Below are 23,813 nucleotides of genomic sequence, written 5' to 3'. Positions count from 1 at the left end.
CTCTCTTAAAAAAAAGTACATTGAAAGAAGGTAAACAGATTATAATCCAATAGTTTTATATTGTCAAGGAAGAGGCCAAACATTCTAAAAATCTTTTATTGTGTGACTATCTACATGTGGACTATCATTTCTAGGTTTATCTAAGTTATACTTAATACACATCATGAAAGAAAAAGGGTGGAGTATGAAATTATGAGAATAAATTGCAGAAAAGGAATCAATAAGATATTTAAACACAGAACAAGTGTCACATGGTTTGTTAGTAAATCCTTCCCAGGTGTGTCCATGATTACACCAACATGAAGACTAACTGTGGTTTGAGTCAAATTCTATTGAATATATTCATTTGGACATTTTTTTCCAAGAAAAAAGTCTGAGATATGAAGGCCCCCAGGCAAAGCAGTAGTACATATGGCTCCAGAAATAGCTAAGACCTAAGAATGGAAGTAGGTAAATAAATATATATCCATGGCATTTTAACCACTTAATCAACTAAAATGGCAAGACAAACATCCAATAAATAAACATTGTATTAAAGCAAATTGTCATTATCAAATGAGCATTATGTTAAAATATTGAATTTGCACAACTTACATAAAATTTTCTGATATTGTTTTATGCATAATAAACATCATCTGAATGATGGGCAGACATACTCAGGTAGATGCAGAGACATATTATAAGACACTATGCAAACGTGTGTACGTGTGTTGCACTCTTACAGTGTGACTGCCTTATCACTAAGTCTGTGGAGTTGAGAGTGTACAAAACTAAATGATGTATATTTTTCTCACATGATTGGCATTCTTCCTATTCTGAACCCAGGCAGAGTGGATCCTGGATGCAGTAGAGTCTCTGTTCATGAGCAGAAAGGGGCTGACAGCTGGGAAACACCCAGAGAAGATTGCAGCCGTGCTCACCACAAACCAGTTGGGATTATAAATAACAGCTAAACAAACTTGGAATATACAGAAAAGTGTGTAAAAAGAGACAAAGGTGCTCACCAGGAGGAGGATGGTTTTGATGAGTCTGTACTCAGGGGAAGACCTGGGGGAGGAAGTCTTATGAAGATGCTGCATTTTCTGCTTGTGCCTGTGCAAGATGAGCACCATGGAGCTGCTGGCCCAGAGCATGAGCCCCACACACAGGGCATCAGGGAATGTTAGCAATGCTGCATGCAGTGAGTGTGTGGTTGAGTCTTGATGAACACTAGAACAGTATCCAAAATATTTTAGTATTGTGATGTTTTTGTTGATTCTTCTCCCAGTCATGTACATAAGAAAAACAACATTTACGAGGAGGTAGGTACAGGATCCAGCTCAGGTATATGGAGGAGCCAATGTACTTGGGAATATTTAGTTTAAGCTCTGAACAGGTGAAGTCCTCAGGACTAATCTTAATGGCCTGGAAGACGCTCAGGAGGCAGGTGCTGCCAATGGACACACCCCTGCCCACCCTGTGAAGATAGAAAAGCAGCTTGCATCCAGCATCACTGAGGAAAATTTTCACTCCAAAAGCTTCCACAGTCGGGGATCTCCTTTACACAGGAGAGTTAACAAGTTGGCCACAATCATGGGCTGAAGAATAAAGTCTGTGTGTCTTACAGTGCACCCAGTGAAGTAAAGGACCAGGTAATGGAGGAGAAGAGAGGAATTGCCCAGAGCTCCAGCCACAGTCTGTGCCAGGAAGATGGTTCCTACAGCCACATCACTGGCTGCCATCCTGCCAGTTCCCTGCTGTCCCATCCAGAGGGTCCTGCAGCGGAACAGGAGGCCTGGGCTGCACATGTCCTGTCAACCCCAACCCAGCATTGCCCACTCCCCAGTGTTCCCAGTGTGAAAGCTTTCTTAATGTTTTATTTTAACTACCAGGTTGTAATGATCCTGGTATGAATAGTTGAGACATGAAGTGTGTATAAATCCCAGCTGTGAAGGCAGCACATGGTGATTCTGGAATCTTCACAACATGAGGCAGGTGCTGAGATGACTTTGCTGATGACCAGGAGATCTTGGGCACAGAAATCCATAACTGATCCAGTGCAATAAGGAGCCTTGAAACTGGCTGAGGCTATGTGAACCACCAAGCTTCCCTAAAGCTAGTGAGCAGGGTTCTTCTACCAATCAGCTCATTTTACTTCTGCTTTTCTGCATTGCTAATGTCTTCTGATGAGTGCTACTTTATAACTTCTTATTAGGAAAATGTTTCCACTTGCTTATAAAGGTTTATTCTACATGTAATATCAATTATATATGAACATTTAGATAGTTTAATAAATGCAGATGCACTTAGGGAACTTTAGTACAGCAGGCACTTGTCCCCTGGTGGGTCTAAAGCAATGAGGCAGGACAGACTCCACAGCAGGACAGCGACCACATAACTCACTTGGTGGTGTGTTTAGAGCCAAAGTACAATGACAACTCTCATAGGAATTGTGCCACATTCCCAAGCCAGGTCCTAATATTGGGATATAAAGCATCAATATGTGATGACAGAATAAAGAGTAGAAATAAAATATTCACTGGTTTTTGAAGACATAAATGTATATGACTTAATTAATATCCAAGTTAAAAAATGTTTCAAGGAAGAGGGATGGGTGATGTCATCACAATAGAAACCTCCCATACTAACTGGCTTATGTGGGCATGAAAACATGTTCATTTTAACATTGAAATGTCAGAATTTATGAGGTCCTTGACTGCATAATTTAACACAGTTCATCATTTGGAGAAATTTAGGTTCACAGAAACTTGAACAGGCAGTGAAGAGGTTTCCTACACACCCAGCACATTGAGCCTGCTCCACTATAGATTCCTAGTCCAGATGCTGAGTTCAATACAATCAGAATATTATGAGCAGGCATAAAGATGCACATCCGACAGGTGGTGTTGGACACCTGTAATAATCACGTTCACTTTTCCATACATGTTGTTTCCACATCAGAGAGAAATGTCCTCATTCTCCTTGAGCTCTGAGGCTTTCAGGATTGGTACAATTATTGTCCCCATTGGCTGCATCATGCTCAGAGTTAAGATAAAACATTCTGCCCAAGCATCTCCATCAGCGCTCTCTCTGCACAGGACTAGAGGATTCCTGTGAGCTCCTCCTACTCCACACATCAGGCAGAGAGAGACTATAGGTCCAGCACTAGAAATCACAGAGATTTAGGGTGGAATTCCCTATGAGAGAAACTGAGCAGCTGAGTGAATTTCAAACAATATCCTTGTACATCATGAAAAATCACATTTCTTATTCACTTGGATTAAACCATAGCAATCACTGTCAATGAGGATCACATTAAGTTAAATTTGGATCCATCATAGTTTGGCATTGAGGCTGGGACCCCATTCATCTTTACTACCTGGAGCCCATTATTCATCAGTTCTACTCCCTTTGTGGTTCTGGCTTCTACGGGTTCCATCCAGCACCCCCTTTTCTGATGTGATCACTTACCCAGATTCCTGAGATGGGTCTTCTCTCCCAGATGCTGCTCTCACACTGATTGTGCATTACTCATCAGGCTCTTTCTCTTTACCAGGATGGTGATCCTAGTGCACAGAGCTCTGTGACCTGTACATGTGCTGCAGGGAGGTGGCCACATCCTGAGATATGGGTCTGTGACTCTGTGACCTCACCTCCCCTGAGACATGCAATTACCACTGTGCCTGTAGCAGCAATGGGCATACAGGCTGGGGACCTGAGGACACTGCTGAAAACTTTCTCCCCAGGTGACACGTAGCAAAAACAATTATAGGTTTCTTCATAACATGTCTTAAGGGGACCCTGGAGTGTTTGAAGAGGCTCTGAATTATCCATATCCCTGGAGGCAGAGTATCTCACTTGGATGGAGCAGGAAATACTGAGGCCTGTCATGTGAAAGACTGGCAGTGAGCTATGCATGTCCGATTCCATTCCTTGCTTCCCAGAGAAGTTTCTACCACACATCTAGTTAGTTTCTTTTCTTCAACAAGTGGCAGCATCATTGAAGTTATCATCAGAAAAATGGAGAGAAAGAAAATGTATAGGAAGAATATTAACACAGGTACCAGAAATAGGAAGAATGCAGTGCTAGTTGTTTACCTTGGAAGTCACTGGATTCATCTGCACAAATATGAGTCAGGTAATTGGACTCATTTGCTCAATCCTATTGTAACTGATATCCTCTTGTGTGGATACATGCATTCTCCCAGTACTGACCCCCAATCCTGACAGGAGAGAGAAAAAGATCAACATCCACCAAAGGACTGGAGCAGGTCCTAAATGGGTTCCTCCACAACAACAGCAACAGAACCAGATGGTCTCTCAGGCCAGATCTACCATTTCTGTAAATACCCAATACACTTGAAGTTTGTCCTCCAGGGATTTTGTCTTGGAAGCCTGGTGTCCAGTGTGGCCATGTTAGGAGGTGGTGGGGTCTTTATCAGGTGAGGCCTGGTGGAGACAGGTCACTCGGTCTTTCCCAATTGAAACAACCAACGTGAATCTCATGGGATCTGGCTAGTTCTCAAGAAGGTTGTTATGAAAGAGAGGACTGGCCCCAGCCTGCCTCTGGCTTTCCTCTGACCCTCTCACACAGAGTCCTGCCATCTACTATCCTGAGTACCAGAAGAGGGCCACAGAGAAATTGATGGTGGTATCATGCTCAAAACCACTGAAAGTGGGCTGGGGTTGTGGCTCAGATGTAGAATGCTCACCTAGCATGTGTGAGGCACTTGGTTCTACCCTTAGCACCATAGCAAAAAAATAATAATAATAAGATAAAGATTGTGTTCACCTATAATTTAAGAATCAATATTTTTTAAAAAACTCTGAAAATAAGTAACCATCTGTGCTCTATACAGTATCCAACTTCTGGGGTTTTCTCATAGAAAAACAACTGGCAAATACCCAATATTTTTGGCAATACCCTTGTGAGATGCAGTGATCTTTCCCTCTGGGTTGCGAGGCACCATTTTTATATTCCATCCGGATTCTACACTGAATTCAGGATCCTAAGTTCATCTCTCCATTCAATATGGAATGATTCTTATTCTGGATTTCTGAAGCCTACTGTTTTGGGGCACAGGGATCAAAACCATCTGTCCATTCTGACATCCACATGGACACACAGCCCCTGAAGTTTTCACATGTCCAGCAAGCACAGTCTGGGGACGAGGCAGTGAGATATCACAGGAAACTGCCGCAGTCTGGCTGGGCACAATCAGGAGCCACTTGTCAAAAGAAACTAACTTTATTTTTAGAACCACACACGCCAAACAAAACAGCCTCTCAGGAAAAACCCTCAGAGCCTCAACTGCCACCACCGGCTTTCCACAAGCCTCTCTCTCCCACACAAGCTTCTCTCCACCTCCCACAATCCTCCTGCTCTTGAGGCCGATTGGCTGGGTCACATGGGCGGAGCCAAAAAAGTCCCCAATGAGCAGCTCCGTGGTCTGAAAGGGCAGGGAAACAGCCCAATGAGCATCACCGCAGAGGAGCCAATCAGCTAGATGTTGCTGGGGCCGAGGAGCCAATCAGCTAGATGTTGCTGGGGCCGCTGTGAGCCAATCATCAGCCGGCAGCTGGTTGCTGGCAGCTGGAAGTTTGCTGGGGCCCCTTCGGCTGTGGCTCTCAACAGGAAACAGTATCTGGGACATTGTCATTAGAGTGGGACAAGGTTAGAGTTGGCTTTATCATGCAGTCCTGAGGAGGATGTTTTTAAGAAGAGAACTCTCCAGGATTCTGGCCATCTATGTTCAGGGTGGAGTGAGCATGACGATGACGTGATTAATGGAGCCCTTAGATGGCCCACCCCTCATGTCCCTTTGAAGGCTTTATAATGCACTCTCAGGGCTGTTCTCTGTGTAGGTTCAGGATCTGGGGACTCCTCTGGCACAGCTTTTCCATGGATCTCTAAAACCCTTGATGTGTTGGGAGTTGGGTTTCCCTTCCTGGAGTCTCATTTCCCTCTGTACTAAATGTTTTCTATCCCATGATTGATGATGTCTTATTATCCAAAGCTCTCTATCAGGATAAATAAGCATGAACAAAATGGCACATCCATCTTCCAAGGGGATGTCCACATACATGGAAGGCCCAGAGAGATTTGTCTCAGACCAAGGTCCACTGCCCAGTCCTTGCTGTGTTCACTTTTGGTGAATCTTTCCAAGAGCAACCTCTGAAGGAAATGCTTTAATTCCTCAAGTGCTGTGGTAGGACTGATGCATTTAATTGCTTCAGTCCACATTTGATGAAGAGTGCAGTGAGGAGGCTACTGTGAACCAGAGTGAGGCCAGCATGCAGTATTTACCTCCTGCATTTCTATGCAGGTCCAACAGGCACTGGTTACAACACTTAAACATCTCCCATAGAAGAATCTGTCTTATTCTTACATTTCTGTGTTGCCTTTTACAGAATAATGAGAGAGAAGAAAACTGAAATTTATGCAAAAAGAGACGACCTAACATATCTGATGTAATCATGGTTTCTGCTGCTTGTGCTGACAACAGAGAGCTAGGTGGGAGGAATCTTGGGAAAGTACAGCAAGGGGCTGAGAGCAGGAAAACACAGAAAATGGGGCAGCACATTCACCAAACTAACCCCAGCTCGCTGGGCTCGTAATATAAACTGGGTTCAAAGGAGCTAGCTGTAGGGAAAAAGACACACTCATACATTGCTGGTGGGACTGCAAATTGGTGCAGCCAATCCAGAAAAAAACTAAAGATTTCTTGGAAAACTGGGAATGGAACCACCATTTGACCCATCTATCCCTCTCCTCGGTCTACACCCAAAGGACTTAAAAATAGTGCACTACAGAGACACAGCCACATCAATGCTTATAGCACACAATCCACAATAGCTAAACTGTGGAGCCAACCTAAATGCCCTTTAGTAGACGAATGGATTTTTAAAAAAACATGGCATAGATACACAATGGAATATTACTCAGCAATAAAAGAGAACAAAATCATGGCATTTGCAGCTAAATGATTGGCGTTGGAGAAGATAATGCTAAGTGAAGTTAGCCAATCCCCTCCCCCACCTCCTCCCAAAAAAACAAAAACAAATGGTGAGTATTTTCTCTGATATAACTTGACTGACTCATAGTGGGTTAAGGAGAGGAACCGTTGGAGGATAAGACAAACTCTAGATAGAGCAGAGGGCTGGAGGGATAGGGAGGGGGCAGGGGGTTAGTAATGATGATGGAATGTGATGGGCATCATTATCCAAAGTACATGTATGAAGACATGAATTGGTGTGAACATACTTTATATACCAACAGAGATATAAAAAGTTGTGTTCTATATGTGTAATAAGAATTGTGATACATTCTGCTGTCATGTATTTAAAAAATAAAAGGAAAAAGAACAGCATATTTTAAAAAGGCTAAGAAACCACCCAGTATATGAACATAAGTTTCTAAGGCAGGACGGCTCAGTGACTGAAGGTTCAGTGGCAGCCCTGGAGGGAGTAAGGAAGGGCACACCTGGATTCTCTTTATTATTATAGGGGACACAGAAAAGGAGGTTTGATTGAGTGTTCTATCAAAATTGGGCAGAAGAATCAGATTTCATGGGGTTGCCCATCCCCACTAGGTAACTCCCAGGTAGGGTAAAGGCTACTCTTCCTGAACAGCTTTCACATGTGTGCCATACCAATACCCCCACTGCTCAAGGGCAGGGGGAGCAAGCTCAGCCCTGGGGCCACGGGCAGCTCCCCACACCAAACACCACCAGAGACTAAAATGAGCCATAGAAAAGGGAAAGAGGTAGAGGGTGGAAACTGATCAAATGTGCTCACCAAAACAAGGGTCCTCTGGGTGGCTCTGCACTCAGGGGATGTGGGAGAAACTGTGCTATGAGTGTGTTGGATCCACGTGGTGTCAGGATGGAAATCATAGTAATAAGGATCCCCCCTAAATCCTAGAAGGAAAGCAGGCTCACCAAAATCCTCAGAGCTCAGGGGTTTATAGCACATGATAATCAGTGTCTTTTATATGCCTCATATATGCAGAGTTAGGTTTTCTAAAACACTTTATGATTGGGAAATAATCTCACACACACAATTTCTACATAGAATTAGGCAGATCATGTAGTTCCATCCTACTATCTCATAAGAATAGGCAAGATAAACATAGCACCCTTCATCCTCTCAAACTGCCCTTCATTCATGGTATTTTATGTAACCAACAGATAAATTTCACTACTATAAACTTAAGCACCTGAAATCGCATGTCACCATCACTGGGGTGATTGATCATCTCTCCTTCTCAGTGAGAAGTTCATAAATTTATAGTGGGATCCCTTGGGGGCTGCTGTAAGGTCTTGGGTCCTTACATCTCTTACTAAATGATCTGATGGATAAGGGATATTTCTCCCCCTGAATCCCTTTTCCAGATGTGAGAACTTGTCACACTGACTTTTCTTACTGACTCTGCCTCTCAGACTAAACTACAAAACAGAGGGAGCACATTTTGCATAAGCCACCCTCACTTCTGACACCAACTGCAAGTTCAATGATTCCCAAATTACACTCAAGTTCACCAGTTCCCTAGTAGGGCTCAGGGAAAGTTGAAGGGTATTGTGCTCCCCCTTATGACTTATTACAGGAGAAGGTCACAGGCTGAAATCAGCTGAGGGAAAGAGCAGGCGGGCAGCATCCAGAAAAGGGCCCAAGATGAAGCCTCATTGCCTTCCCTGGAGAGTCCCAGACTCATTGTTCTCCTGGCACTGACACAAGATAATACTTGTCAATGATTTACAAGGAGGAACAGGTCACTCAGGCCTGGTCCCTGGGGATTCCAGGGACTGGTCAGGTATTCTGTCTGGGTGGCCATTAGGTTCACCTCAGCAGCTCAGGCTGGGGGTCTGGAGAGGGAAGCCAATGTTGTTTCTGTGTCCTTCAGGTGTTTGGAATTAAATGAAGTGTCATAAAATCACTGTCATGGAACAAAATGTCAGAAAATTCAAGTCTCCACTTTTAAGGTCCTGGGATAGGGGTGGCCCCATGGGCACAGACCCCTCCAGGGTCTTTGGAGCTAAAATTATGGTTACACAGGGGGACAGATTTCTTTGCCCCTGATTGCCCTGGTAACCCTTCCCATCACACATATAATATCCTCCAAGAATGTCACATGAGACATAGGTTTTCTGTGAATGTGAATTCTCTGGGGAATATTTGAGAAAGCTAGATTTTTTTTCTCTTCACTTATAAGAAAGTCTAATTTTATTGGAAAGTTTTATTTGAGTACAGAAGAGATTCATATAGAAAACCTTTCAGATATTGGCATAACTTCCTGGAATAACTGCAGCATTTCAAAGCTATCAAAGTGATGTTGTAAAAAGAACATCATCAAGGAGTGAATCTCTATCCATAAAGTAGCTGGGATCAAGCTGGAATAAGTAGATTTTCTCTAAAGCATACATTCTACATAATTAGAGAATGGAGAGGAATAAAGGGAGGCCCAGGGAAGAGCAGGTAGGTGGGGCTGTCTGCAGGTTGGGATCCCCTGCACTGGGCAGTGGAGACTCATGCACTATTCTTCTTTAGGCAGGGGGTGAAGTCCACGATCCCTGGTGCATTCCTGAACTCATGCATCTAGTGACCCCTAAACACTGTGCTCCTATACATGTACACATACACATGATAAAGTTTAGGGTATAAATAAGAGATAATAACGATGATAAGAGATATTAATGATGGGCACCTGTAGTAGAGTTCAACAATTATAATGACAGGTGCTAATGAAAGTGAGGTAAGCATACTCTGGTCTCCGGGATTTTCCATTTCATCTGAGGTTGACCACAGGTACCTGAACCTGTAATGGAGCACTGCAGATATTTTCTGCTGTCCTAACATAGTTTGGAGGCCCCAGCTAATAGCAATGTAGTTTTCCTTCTAAAGCCACCCCCAAGTCCACACCAGCAGGCTCAAGAGAGACTCATGCCATTTTAGCCTCATCCATCCCAATTTCCTCAGCTCCAAGGCTGCCCTGAATGTGACTGCTGTGTGGCTACAGCACAGGGAGAGTCAGCACCCAGGAGAGGCTGGTGGTCAGAAATGGCTGCACCCTGAAAACTACACCCATGGAGCATTTCTACTTCTTACCCTCTCTGGTAAAATGTGAATGAACCCATTTCTCAAATTTAACCGGTCTCAGAGTTGATCTGTGAATGAGGTGCTCTGTTCTCCATGTGTTTCACAGTTCTGTTTTCTCGTCTTTTGGAATCATCCATTCTATTTTTTTTTTTTAATTTTTTTATGGCTTGTTCAAAACATTACAAAGCTCTTAACATATCATATTTCATACATTAGATTCAAGTTGGTTATGAACTCCCAATTTTACCCCCAAATACAGATTGCAGAATCACATCAGTTACACATCCACATTTTTACATAATGCCCTATTAGTAACTGTTGTATTCTGCTACCTTTCCTATCCTCTACTATCCCCCCTCCCCTCTCCTCCCATCTTCTCTCTATACCCCATCTACTGTAATTCATTTCTCTCCTTGTTTATTTTCCCATTTCCCTCACAATCTCTTATATGTAATTTTGTATAACAATGAGGGTCTCCCTCCATTACCATGCAATTTCCCTTTTCTCTCCCTTTCCATCCCACCTCATGTCTCTGTTTAATGTTACTCTTTTCTTCCTGCTCTTCCTCCCTGCTCTGTTCTTAGTTGCTCTCATTATATCAAAGAAGACATTTGGTATTTGTTTTTTAGGGATTGGCTAGCTTCACCAAGCATAATCTGCTCTAGTGACATCCATTTCCCTGAAAATTCTATGATTTTGTCATTTTTTAGTGCTGCATAATACTCCATGGTATATAAATGCCACATTTTTTTTTAATCCATTCATCTATTGAAGGGCATCTGGGTTGGTTCCACAGTCTAGCTATTGTGAATTGTGCTGCTATGAACATCGATGTAGCAGTATCCCTGTAGTACGCTCTTTTAAGGTCTTCAGGGAAAAGTCCAAGAAGGGCAATAGCTGGGTCAAATGGTGGTTCCATTCCCAGCTTTCCCAGGAATCTCCATACTGCTTTCCAGATTGGCCGCACCAGTTTGCAGTCCCACCAGCAATGTACAAGAGAACCCTTTTCCCCACATCCTCACCAGCACTTGTTGTTGTTTGACTTCATAATGGCTGCCAATCTTACTGGAGTGAGATGGTATCTTAGGGTGGTTTTGATTTGCATTTCTCTGACTGCTAGAGATGGTGAGCATTTTTTCATGTACTTATTGATTGATTGTATGTCCTCCTCTGAAAAGTGTCTGTTCAGGTCTTTGGCCCATTTGTTGATTGGGTTATTTGTTTTCTTATTGTTTAATTTTTTGACTTCTTTGTATACTCTGGATATTAGGGCTCTATCTGAAGTGTGAGGAGTAAAAATTTGTTCCCATGATGTAGGCTCCCTATTTACCTCTTTTATTGTTTCTCTTGCTGAGAGAAAACTTTTCAGTTTAAGTAAGTCCCATTTGTTGATTTTTGTTATCAACTTTTGTGCTATGAGTGTACTATTAAGGAATTTGGAGCCCGACCCTACAATATGTAGATCAGAGCCAACTTTTTCTTCTATCAGACGCAGAGTCTCTGGTTTGATATCTAGCTCCTTGATCCACTTTGAGTTAACTTTTGTGCATGGCGAGAGGAGGGGATTCAGTTTCATTTTGTTGCATATGGATTTCCAGTTTTTCCAGCACCATTTGTTGAAGATGCTATCCTCCCTCCATTGCATTCTTTTAGCTCCTTTATCAAATATAGGATAGTTGTAGCTTTGTGGATTAGTCTCTGTGTCCTCTATTCTGTACCATTGGTCCACCCGCCTGTTTTGGTACCAGTACCATGCTGTTTTTGTTACTATTGCTCTGTAATATAGTTTTAAGTCTGGTATCGCTATACTGCCTGATTCACACTTCCTGCTTAGAATTGCTTTTGCTATTCTGGGTCTTTTATTTTTCCATATGAATTTCATGATTGCTTTATCCATTTCTACAAGAAATGCCGTTGGGATTTTGATTGGCATTGCATTAAACCTATAGAGAACTTTTGGTAATATCGCCATTTTGATGATGTTAGTTCTGCCTATCCATGAACAGGGTATATTTTTCTATCTTCTAAGATCTTCTTCTACTTCTCTTTTTAGGGTTTTGTAGTTTTCATTGTATAAATCTTTCACCTCTTTTGTTAGGTTGATTCCCAAGTATTTTATTTATTTATTTTTTTTGAGGATATTGTGAATGGAGTGTTTTTCCTCATTTCCGTTTCAGAAGTTTTGTCGCTGATATACAGAAATGCCTTTGACTTATGTGTGTTGATTTTATATCCTGCCACTTTGCTGAATTCATTTATTAGTTCTAGTAGTTTTTTTGTAGACCCTTTTGGGTCTGCTAGGTATAGAATCATGTCTCCTGCAAATAGTGATAATTTAAGTTCTTCCTTTCCTATTTTTATGCCTTTAATTTCTTTCGTCTGTCTAATTGCTCTGGCCAGTGTTTCGAGAACTATATTGAATAGAAGTGGTGATAGAGGGCATCCCTGTCTTGTTCCAGATTTTAGGGGGAATGCCTTCAATTTCTCTCCATTGAGAATGATGCTAGCCTGAGGCTTAGCATAGATAGCTTTTACAATGTCGAGGTAAGTTCCTGTTATCCCTAGTTTTTCTAATGTTTTGAACATAAAGGGATGCTGTACTTTGTCGAATGCTTTTTCTGCGTCTATTGAGATGATCATATGGTTCTTATTTTTAAGTCTATTGATGTGGTGAATAACATTTATTGATTTCCGTATATTGAACCATCCTTGCATCCCAGGGATGAATCCTACTTGATCATGGTGCACAATTTTTTTGATGTGCCTTTGTATCCGATTCGCCAGAATTTTATTGAGGATTTTTGCATCTAGGTTCATCAGAGATATTGGTCTGTAGTTTTCTTTCTTTGAGGTGTCTTTGTCTGGTTTTGGATCAGGGTGATGTTGGCCTCATAGAATGAATTTGGCAGAGCTCCTTCTTTTTCTATCCTGAAATAACTTGAAAAGTATTGGTATTAATTCTTCCTTAAAGGTTTTGTAAAACTCCGCTGTATACCCATCCGGTCCTGGGCTTTTCTTGGTTGGAAGTCTTTTGATTGCTTCTTCTATTTCATCTATTGTTATTGGTCTGTTTAAGTTGTGAGTATCCTCCTGACTCAGTCTGGGCAAATCATATGACTTAAGGAATTTATCAATGTCTTCACTATCTTCTATTTTATTGGAATATAGGTTTTCAAAATAATTTCTAATTGTCTTCTGTATTTCTGTAGTGTCTGTTGTGATATTGCCTTTTTCATCTCTCTCTTCTTCTCTTCATTAGCATGGCTAAGGGTCTGTCGATCTTATTTATTTTTTCAAAGAACCAACTTTTAGTTTTGTTAATTTTTTCAATAGTTTCTTTTGTTTCAATTTCATTGATTTCCGCTCTGATTTTAATTATTTCTTGCCTTCTGCTACATTTGCTGTTGTTTTGCTCTTCCTTTTCTAGGGCTTTGAGATAAAGTGTGAGCTCATTTATTTGTTGGTTTTTCCTTTTTTTGAGGAATGACCTCCAAGCGATGAATTTCCCTCTTAAAACTGCTTTCATTGTGTCCCATAGATTCCGCTATGGTGTGTCTGTATTTTCATTTATCTCTTAGAATTTTTTGATTTCCTCCTTTATGTCTTCTGTAACCCATTGATCATTCAGTAACATATTGTTCATTTTCCATGTGATGTAGAATTTTTCCTTCCTTCTTTTATCATTGATTTCCAGTTTCCTTCCATTATGATCAGATAAAATGCATGGTATTATCTCCACCCCTGTATATTTAATGAGGGTTGCCCTATGGCATAATATATGGTCTATTTTTGAGAAGGATCCATGTGCTGCTGAGAAAAAAGTATATCCACTTGATGATGGTTGATATATTCTATATATGTCAGTTAAGTCTAGGTTGTTGATTGTGATATTGAGTTCTATAGTTTCTTTATTCAGCTTTTGTTTGGAGGATCTGTCCAATTGTGAGAGAGGTGTGTTGAAGTCACCCATAATTATTGTGTTGTGGTCTATTTGATTCTTGAACTTGAGGAGAATTTGTTTTATGAACGTCGCAGCACCATTATTTGGTGCATAAATATTGATAATTTTTATGTCTTGTTGGTGAATGGTTCCTTTTAACAGTATATAATGTCCTTCCTTATCCCTTTTGATTAATTTAGTCTTGAAGTCAATTTTATTCGATATGAGGATGGCCATCCCTGCTTGCTTACGAGGACCGTGTGCGTGGTATATTTTTTCCCAACCTTTCACCTTCAGCCTGTGTATGTCTTTTCCAATCAGATGTGTCTCCTGGAGGCAGCATATTGTTGGATTTGTTTTTTTAATCCATGTTACCAGCCTATGTAGCTTTATTGGAGAGTTTAAGCCATTAACGTTTAGAGTTACTATTGATATAAGGTTTGTACTTCCAGCCATGTTTGATTATTTATCTTCTTTTTTTTTTAATTTAGTTTGTTTCTCCATGGTTAGCTTTCCCCCCGCCCTCTGTCTTTATAGAGGCACTTCCCACTCATGGTTTTGGTTATTGTTTTTCATTTCTTCCTCGTGTAGTGTTTTGCTCAAGATGATTTGCAATGCTGGTTTTCTGGCTGCAAATTCTTTTAGCTTTTGTTTATCATGAAAGATTTTTATTTCATTGTCGTACCTGAATCTTAATTTTGCTGGATACAGAATTATTGGTTGGCATCCATTGTCTTTCAGTGTTTGAAATACATTGTTCCAGGATCTTCTCGCTTTCAGCATCTGCGATGAAAAATCCGTTGTTAACCTTATTGGTTTACCCCTGAATGTAATCTGCCTCCTTTCTCTTGTAGCTTTTAGTATTTTCTCTTTGTTCTGTATATTGGATATCTTCATAACAATGTGTCTTGGCGTTGGTCTACTGTGATTTTGTGTGCTCGGTGTCCTGTATGCATCTACAATTTGTATATCCGTTTCCTTTTTTATTTCTGGAAAGTTTTCTGTAATTATTTCTTTCAGCAGGTTACTCATTCCCTTGGTTTGAATCTCTGTACCTTCTTCTATCCCGATGACTCGTAGGTTTGGTTTCTTTATGTTATCCCATATCTCTTGGATGTTTTTCTCGTGGTTTTTAACCAGCCTTTCTGAGTTGGCTAGGCTCTTTTCAAGATGATATATTTTGTCTTCATTATCTGATGTTCTGGCTTCTACTTGCTCCACTCTGTTAGTGATACTCTCAATTGAGTTTTTAATTTGGTTTATCGTTTCCTTCATTTCTAGAATTATTGTTTGGTTTTTTTTTTATAATCTCAATCTCCTGATAAAGATGCTTAACTTCTTCTTTTATCTGTTTATGTAATTCATTTTCAAAGTGTTCTTTCACTGTTTGGATTTGCTGTCTCGTATCTTCTTTAAGGTTCCATTCCATCTGTCTAAGGTATTCCTTGAGTTCTTTATATGACCATTTTTCTGCTGACTCTAGGTCCTCCTGAATATTTAGGCTGTCCTTCATTGTTTGTACTCCTTTTCTTCCTTGCTTTTTTATGCTGCTCATGTTACTTCTTGTTCTGTTTGACTGCTGAGTTACTGTTTACTCTTATAAATTTATTTAATGCTTGGGAGGAAAGATATTAGAAGGGAAGGGAAGAAGTCACTAAAGACAATGAGAGTAGGCAGGTAGAATTCAAGGAAGGGGGAATAAGAAAATTGAAAAGAAATGAAAAGACAAAAGAAACAAAAATAACAAAGATTAGATAATAAACAAAGAAAAGAAGAAAAAAAAATTTAACAAAAATAATAATGATAATGAAAATTAAAATTTAAAAAATACTAATAATAAAATAAATTTAAAAAAATTAGAAACATTGAAAAAAAGTTAAAGAACAACAAATAAAAATTGAAAATGAAAGAAAAAAAAGAAAAAGAAAAAAAATGATAATAATAATAATAATAATAATAATAATAAATGCAGTCCTAGAGTTCTATTAACTTCTCTTCCAGTAGGTGGAGCTGTGCCCACTGGGCCAAGCTTCTCCTCTCAATAGGTGGGAACCATTCACTGTGCAGCAGCTCTTTCTCCTAGACTGGGCGGGTCTCCAATCCTGAGTGTCTAGGGCCTTGTCTTGTGTTTCCTCAAGCCAGGCCGTGCTCACCTGTGGCGCTCACCACAATACTGGCTACACGCCAGGTCTGCTGCTCCTGGGAGCCCTGTTTTCATGAACACCTGGGCTCACTCTCCCTGTTTGCCTCCCTCAGACCCTAAGTTTGTAGAGCTTGGGGCTGAGATCCCCCAGGGAATTTGCTTGCCCTCCTGTAGCCACGCCCCCGGTAGCTGGTGCAAGAGACCTCAGTTGTCAGCACTGGTGGGAGCGGTAGCCGGGAGTTCCGCGCCGCGAGTCCCGCGCCACTCCTGATTCCCTCGGTCTGGTTATTGCGTTCACAGGAGAGCTGGGAGGGGCCCTTAAGGTTTCCCCGCTGTGTGGAGAGAGATGGCTAGGGGATTACACACCTGTCGCGCTGGTTTCAATGCAGTTATCTCCTCCGCCCGTGACGCCAGTTCTCTGCCATGATGGAATCCCATGCAAATGGTGACCGTTCGTTCCCTTTGCCGGGTGACCAATGCAACGGGTGGGTCCTGACTGTCTCTCCCAATCCCCGTTTCAGTCCTGTGGCCACTGCCTATGAAGGCTCGGTTGGCTTTTACCTCTGTAAGTTCCTAAGGGCCGACCTATTATTTCAGCGGGATCGTTAGTGCTGAGTCACACGAAGCAGGCGAACCGGAGCTTCATTGCCTCCGATTCGGGCTCTGTGTGTGTGTTCTGAGGGGCCCAGCCTGTACACCCCAGATCCACGTCAGCTCAGCATTGCCTAGTGATCCTGAGCAAACAGCATTTAGACAGTTTACGGCTCCCTATGCCCGCACAGTTGAAGATGTCAGAGACTTGATCTCTCTGCGCCTGCCACCATGTTAGATCTCCTCAATGATATTCATGTTGCCCTTACAGCTTCCTGGCATAAGCAAGTTCTTGGGATTATACAAACTGCTGCTTCTGTTTCCAGTCCAGATTTCTAGAAATGAAACCCTGCTGCCGTCGCCTCCGCCTCTGGGCCGCGCTCACGGGCGCCGCGCTCGTCTGCGACCATAGCAGAGCCACCCTGGCCTCCGCAGCTCCTCAGCCCGGTGCCCGGCCCCTGGGGCCCAAGCGGCTGCCGCCGCGGCTCACTGTCCCCCTCCTCCAGAGCACGGGTCCCCTGGCAGGGGGATGCAGAACGACCCCAGAGCAGGCTCTGCCCGAAGGTGCAGAGGCGAACAGGCCACCGAGGCGCTCGAGGCTGCAGTCCAGCCTTCGGAGGACAGGGCTCGGCACGCAGCCCAGCTCCAACCTCTAGATGCTGCTGCCGGACAATGTATACAGAGCCATCAATACAGCAAGCAGAAAGTAAATGGCGGCTCCCGCGGAGTGGATTTTCGGCACAGAAACCACAGCCCAGCCAACAATCCCAATCCACAAACTCTCCCTGTATAAAAAATATTCAAAAAAAAAAAAGGAGGGGCGGGGCACACTGAGCTTTCTTTGCCTCAGGTACTTACAATCCACTGCTGATTACACATTCAGCTTCTCTGCCCAGAGCGAAGCAAAAGAGGAAGCAGATGGGAGCAAAGCGCCCGCGGCTCTGAGCAGCCAAGAGTCCGGGAGCCAAGCGTCTCTTTTTCGATTTCTTTGTTCTTCCTGCTGCTTGGCAAAGTGGTCCGATACAAATTAACGGTGAAAGGAGCTCTAACAGACTGTGCGAAATCTCGATTAAAGCCGCTGCTCTGAGCACCACGCTCAGCACTTCAGCAATCCCCGTACGCAGTGGCCATCTTCTCCCTTACATCATATTTTGTGAATAAATATGCCCTGCCATTATTGACCTCCACTACTGACTGGGGGAAGATACAGAACAATATCCATCAAACAAAAACAATGTAATAAAATTCTCCTTCAACAATGATATCAGCAGAATCAGTTTGACCTGTATGAGCCAGGATTTCTGTAAATATCAGATATAGATATTCCAGGGATACTAACCTTAATTCAGTAGCCCCACGAGGTGACCACAGCACAGGAGCCCTTTCAGTTACTGTACTCCCTCTAGCCCTGCAAGGACAATGTATACACTGAGGCACCTTAACTAATGCTGTGAGATATACCATCCAGGTGAAAACCTGTGGTGTGCACACAGGTGGGTTTTGGGCAGTGACACTAAATGGGAGTGAGACTGAAGTGGTTAAAAGAAGAAGGACATGAGGAAAGGGTGGACAGGGAAACAAGATGGTAGAGCTCCTGTGATATGGAGGAGACAGAGTGCAAAAGAGAGAAGATAGATGCAAAAAAGGCAAAAACTCACTACCTCTCCAGAAAAAGCTCATGGACATGCCTAGGTGTGGGCACACCTGGGGTGAGGACCCAAGGGACACAAGGACATAGGGTTTACCAGGTAAGAGAGAAATGGGGTGCATGGTCACACAGGAAGATGCTTCTGGGGATGGGGACAGAATACAAAATAAAGTTGCAGGTTGCTGGATGTAAAGCCTCTGAGGTGTTCATAGCTCCACGTGGTGGGAAGTTGTGAACACAGATGGGGGAACAGGGACTGCATTAATTAGTTGTCCAAAACAGCCCCAGAGTGTGACAAAAAAAGTGAGTCTATGCAGAGAGAATGGGTCTTGGAGGAGACAAATTATACAGAGAACAATGAAAGAGCAGGGGAAGGTGGTGGGTAAAGAGCTAAGGGGGCCATGAGGCTAAAAGTGGAAGGAAACACAAACGTAAAAATGTACACTTCTAGATTTCAAGACTAATATGAGTCCCCACAACCATGTGGTGTAACTGAGTGACAGAAAAGACACCCATGAAACAGGGAAAGTGTCTTGATTGAGGACCAGGCACACATGGAAGAAATAATATGAAGAGCTCTGCCCCCAGAGGAAGGTGGAGGACGATGGCCCTGGCTGCAGTCACTTTGGAGCCTGAATTGGGTGTTGAGAAGGCTGAGAGTTGACCTTGGACATTTGGTTGTGGGGGGCCCAGGGTCCTGGGAACCGACTGAGGAAATGGATTTGAGGGTGGATACAAGAGAAGACAGAGCTCTGATGGTGAGTCTTGTTGGATTAATGGAAGGCAGAAGGGCTGTCCTGAGGCCACTAGGAGAGACATCACTGAGGAACGGACATTAAATATGTCACAACACAGCTGTGTGGAGGTTGGGTGTGGAATGGATTCATGGCTCTGAGGGATGGGGGAGGTTTAGTGTGTGGCTACAGCTCAGAGTGAGGAGCCAAGCCTCCCGAACAGTAGGGGAACATGTATTCAGATCAGCCCTGCTTATGGAGGGGTGACTGACAACAGAATTTGTGTACATTTGTGGTGTACATGAGGAATTCACATGGGTAGATACTATGGAATGATTACTGAAAACCAGTTAATTTACCTACCTATCATGTAATATATCTAACTTGTGTGGGGAACATTGAATATCTCTCAGCAAATTTCAAGAACACAACCTTGTCTTGCTAACTGCAGTTCTATGTTGTACAGTAGATCCCAGAGTTCATTCATGTAGTAATGGAACTCTGTGCACTTCCAACCATCTCCCCATGCCTCTCACTACCCACCTCTTTACAATACTCATTCCACTCTATTTCTGTGAAGTTAACTTTCTAGAGGGCACATGGGGGGAGATCAAATAGTTTTGTTGTTGTTGTTGTTGTTGTTGTTGTTGTTGTTTTGCCTGTTCTGGAGATTGAACCCAGGGCTTTGTGCATCTGAGACAAGCACTCTACCAACTGAGCTATACTCCAGCCCCTCCAACAGTATTCTTATTTGTCACTTCCATGCTGCCCTCCAGGATCGTTGGTCAGCACAGTGGCAGGATTTCCCTGGTAGAAGGCTCAGTACCTTTCCCCTGAATGTTGATGGACACAGCACCTCACCTACACACCTGACACTCTGGTGGACACCACGTCTCACCTTGCTGCTGTCTTTCCTGTCGTGAACAGTGCTGCAGTGAACCTGGAGGTGCAGACGTCTTGTTGACTATGAATACTTTCCTTTAGATGCGCAGCAGGGAGTCGTATTGCTGCCCCACAGGTGAGTTTTACTCTACATTTTCAGAGGCGTCCTCCTGCACTTTTCCATGGTGGGGTTGCCAGGTTAGCTGATCTCCCACATAATCTGCCCAAGGTTGACTTGCCCCACATTCCTGCCAACACTGTTTTCTCTGGTCTTTTTCACATTAACCATCCAACACTTGTGGGGTAATATCTCCTTGTATTTTTGTGCATTTTACTGGTTAGTCATTATAAGTATAATTGACATATATGTTGGCCACTCTGTCTTCTCTAAAACTACATGTACTCATGTAGTTTGCCCAATTTTTAAAAATGATAAATTTTACTGTGCATGTTAATGTAGATAGTAGAACACCATAACATATAGAAAATGGTCACTAGAATATGACAAACTCACTTACCCATTGTCTCTCTTAAATACACATCATTCCCCCATGTGAAGAACACTAATCATGTAATTATGTGACAAAACTCCTATTCAGAATACAGAACCTCTAACATGTCAGTATATTATACCTGAGATTTCCTTAACTGCTCACCCCATTTCCTATCTGGTAGGTTTTTACCCACAGCCATGGGTAGATGAATTTTTATATGAATCCCATGTTCTGTGAAGTCAATTTCTTCCTTTAAGAGATTCCCAGCCCTGGCAGAGCTAGTCTTCCCAAGGCTAGGGGCCACCTTGACTATCTCCAAACTGCAAATAACAAGCACATCTAACAAATATAGAGTCCAGTGATTAACAGGTGTCAAATAGACTTATTCAGACAAAAACTGAAGGCCACACAGAAGAGTTTGGAAAACACTTGTGGTCACATAGTACCTTCTTCCTTTTTTTTTAAATAGAATTCATCTGTTCCTCTTTCCCACATCTTGATCCGAACACTCTTCTATGCAGCTCTAGGTGCCTAGGGCTTCCTAGGTGACCTGAGGACAGGGAGAAAGAACCAACAGGGAGGGAAATCTCTCTCAAAGGAAGCATGTTTACAGTAGAGCTCACTCTTTTTGAAGGTGGTTACACCTAATTGCTCCTAGATCTGCCTCGGCATGATGTCCCTGTTTGCCGTCCATACCTACAACCGTGTTTTACCTGGATTATTCCAGAAACTGCCTTGTTCTTCTGAGTTCCAGTGTTCTGTGTTTACCATATCCACTTGTATGAAGTGGATTTAGTCTTTGCTGAGATTGGTATTGAGTTTGCTTTTCTGCAAAGGAATTTCCTGTTCTTTCTTTTGAAGGGGTGGAGTTCACAGCTGCCTGTGCCTCACTCTGCTCTTTCATGGAGTTTTGGAAGGGCTCACGATTCCTTGTAAAAATGGATGCCCTTCCTACTGGGTGTGGTGTGTCCCACAAACATTTTAATTAGAAGCTTGGTGTCCAGTGTGGCAATGTTAAGAGGTGGTGGGACTTGTATGAGATGACCCTGGTGGAGGTTGACAGGTCACTGGGTCTTTGTCCACTGAAATAATAAATGTATTTCTCATGAGACTCTCACTAGTTCTCATGAAGCAGTTGATATAAAAGAGAGGATTGGCCTCAGTCTGCTCTCTAGTTTTCAAACTCTCCATGTGATCTCACACACACACATTCCTCTCATGATGCCCACCACCTCCTTATGATACACCATGGGGCCACACAAGAACTGAGCCAACGTGGGTGGACATGAAACTGTGAACTATGATCTCTCTCTGTAAAATATACAATGTCTTAGGTTTTGACATAGAAGAGGACAATAGGCTAATAAAGTGGTCTTTCTGCTATATCCATATGATGCATAGACTCTTCCCTCGGGATCAGGAGGTGTCAACTGCACACAGCCTCCTTGATTCTGATTTCAGCCTCCTCAGATCATCTCTTCCTTACTATGATCTACAATCTTATTCTGTATTTTAAATAATAAAGCTTTGGGGCATCAATATCATCTACCTGTTCTTCTGACATCCACATGGTCACACTACACCTGGGACTTTTACCTGGCCAACCAGTACAATCTGGAAATAAGGCAATGAGACTTCCCAGGGCACAATATCTGGACCCTGGTCATTAGAGTGGGACAAGTTTAGAGTTGGCTTTAGCATTGTATCACAAGAAGGATTTTTTTAAGAAAAAAATAAATTATCCAGAGTGTTGACAATATCCTTGGTGGAGTGAGCATAACACTGTGATAAGAGCCCTTAGATGGCCTGTCCCTCACTTCCCATTTGATAGCCTTATAACTCACTCTCATGACCCCTCTCCTTATAGGCTGAGGATCTGGGGACTCCTCAGGCACAGCTCTTCCCATGGTAGAACACTTACCTAGCATATGTAAGGCACTTAGTTCAATTCTCAGCACCACATTTAAACAAATAAATAAAATAGAGGTCCACTGACAACTAAAATAATATTTTCAAATTTTAAAAAAAGAAGAATATGAATAATCAGTGCTAGAGAGGATGTGGAGAATATGAAACACTTTTGGTGAGACTGTAAATTAGTGCCTCCACTATTAAAACCAGTATGGAGGTTCTCCAAAATACTAGGCATGGAGCCACCATATGATGGTGCTCTACAACTCTTCAATATGTATCCTGAAAAATTTAATTATCTTTCCACAGTTATACATGCATAACCATGTTTATAGCAGCACAATTCACAGTGGCCAATCTATGGAACCAGCCTTGGTGTCTATCAATGAATGAATAAAGAACATATGGCTTACATACACAAGGCTATTTTTCCAGCCATTAAAATAAAATGGATGGAATGAGATGCAATCAAATTAAGCAAAAGAAGTCAAACTGAAATCAAGGGTCATATTTTTTCTCTTTCATGTGAAAATGATGAAAAGGGAAAAGAAATGTGTAGGTAGATCTCCAAAAATTAAAGGCAGATTAGTAGAGAAAAGGGACCAAGGGATGGTAGTGTATTAGAAGTGCTGGGGACAGACAATGGGCAAATTATATTTTAATTCTCTGTATTGTGTGAATATGTAATATGTAATATGTAACAACAAATCTCATCAGTATGTACAACTATAATGCTCCTGTAACATGGGAAAAAACATGATTGATAGGGCTTTGATTGTTGAAAGAAACATGGTTACGGTGTATCCTGTCGTGGTACCCTGTATCCTTCTTCCCTTGGTGTTTCAAGATATATCTAAAGTTCTCTCTCCTTCTCTCTGCTTATATCTTACATCCCTCTTGGGAAACTTCCTTCTCAGTTCTGGAACAGCTCCAGATCTGCTCTCAGGGTCCTCTGGGTCTCTTCGCTGGTAATTCCATTTGACCACACATTACCTTGAGGGGTTACTTAAGTCTTTTAGTAGTTCTTTCAATATTATAAAGACTTTTTTTTAAAATGCTATTTTTTTTATTGGTTGTTCAAAACATTATAAAGCTCTTGACATATCATATTTCATGCATTAGATTCAAGTTGGTTATGAACTCCCATTTTACCCCAAATACAGATTGCAGAATCACATCGGTTACACATCCACATTTTTACATAATGCCCTATTAGTAACTGTTGTATTCTGCTACCTTTCCTATCCTCAACTATCCCCCCTCCCCTCCCCTCCCATCTTCTCTCTCTACCCATCTACTGTAATTCATTTCTCTCCTTGTTTATTTTCCCATTCCCCTCACAATCTCTTATATGTAATTTTGTATAACAATGAGGGTCTCCCTCCATTACCATGCA

At 42.2% G+C, this 23,813-nt stretch overlaps 1 pseudogene; it reads right to left on the bottom strand.

Annotated features, from left to right (window-relative positions):
* Positions 1-770: 770 nt before the first annotated feature.
* Positions 771-1,721, bottom strand: LOC124107767 (vomeronasal type-1 receptor 4-like; annotated as a pseudogene).
* Between the last annotated feature and the right edge of the window lie 22,092 nt (positions 1,722-23,813).

This window comes from Marmota monax, unplaced genomic scaffold, assembly GCF_021218885.2.
Source record: "Marmota monax isolate L192 unplaced genomic scaffold, Marmota_monax_Labrador192_F-V1.1 WCK01_AAM20220418_F8-fsc00160, whole genome shotgun sequence".
Classification (NCBI taxonomy): Eukaryota; Metazoa; Chordata; class Mammalia; order Rodentia; family Sciuridae; genus Marmota; species Marmota monax.
Note: the sequence above shows the minus strand (reverse complement) of the source record. Positions and strands in the feature narration are given on the sequence as shown.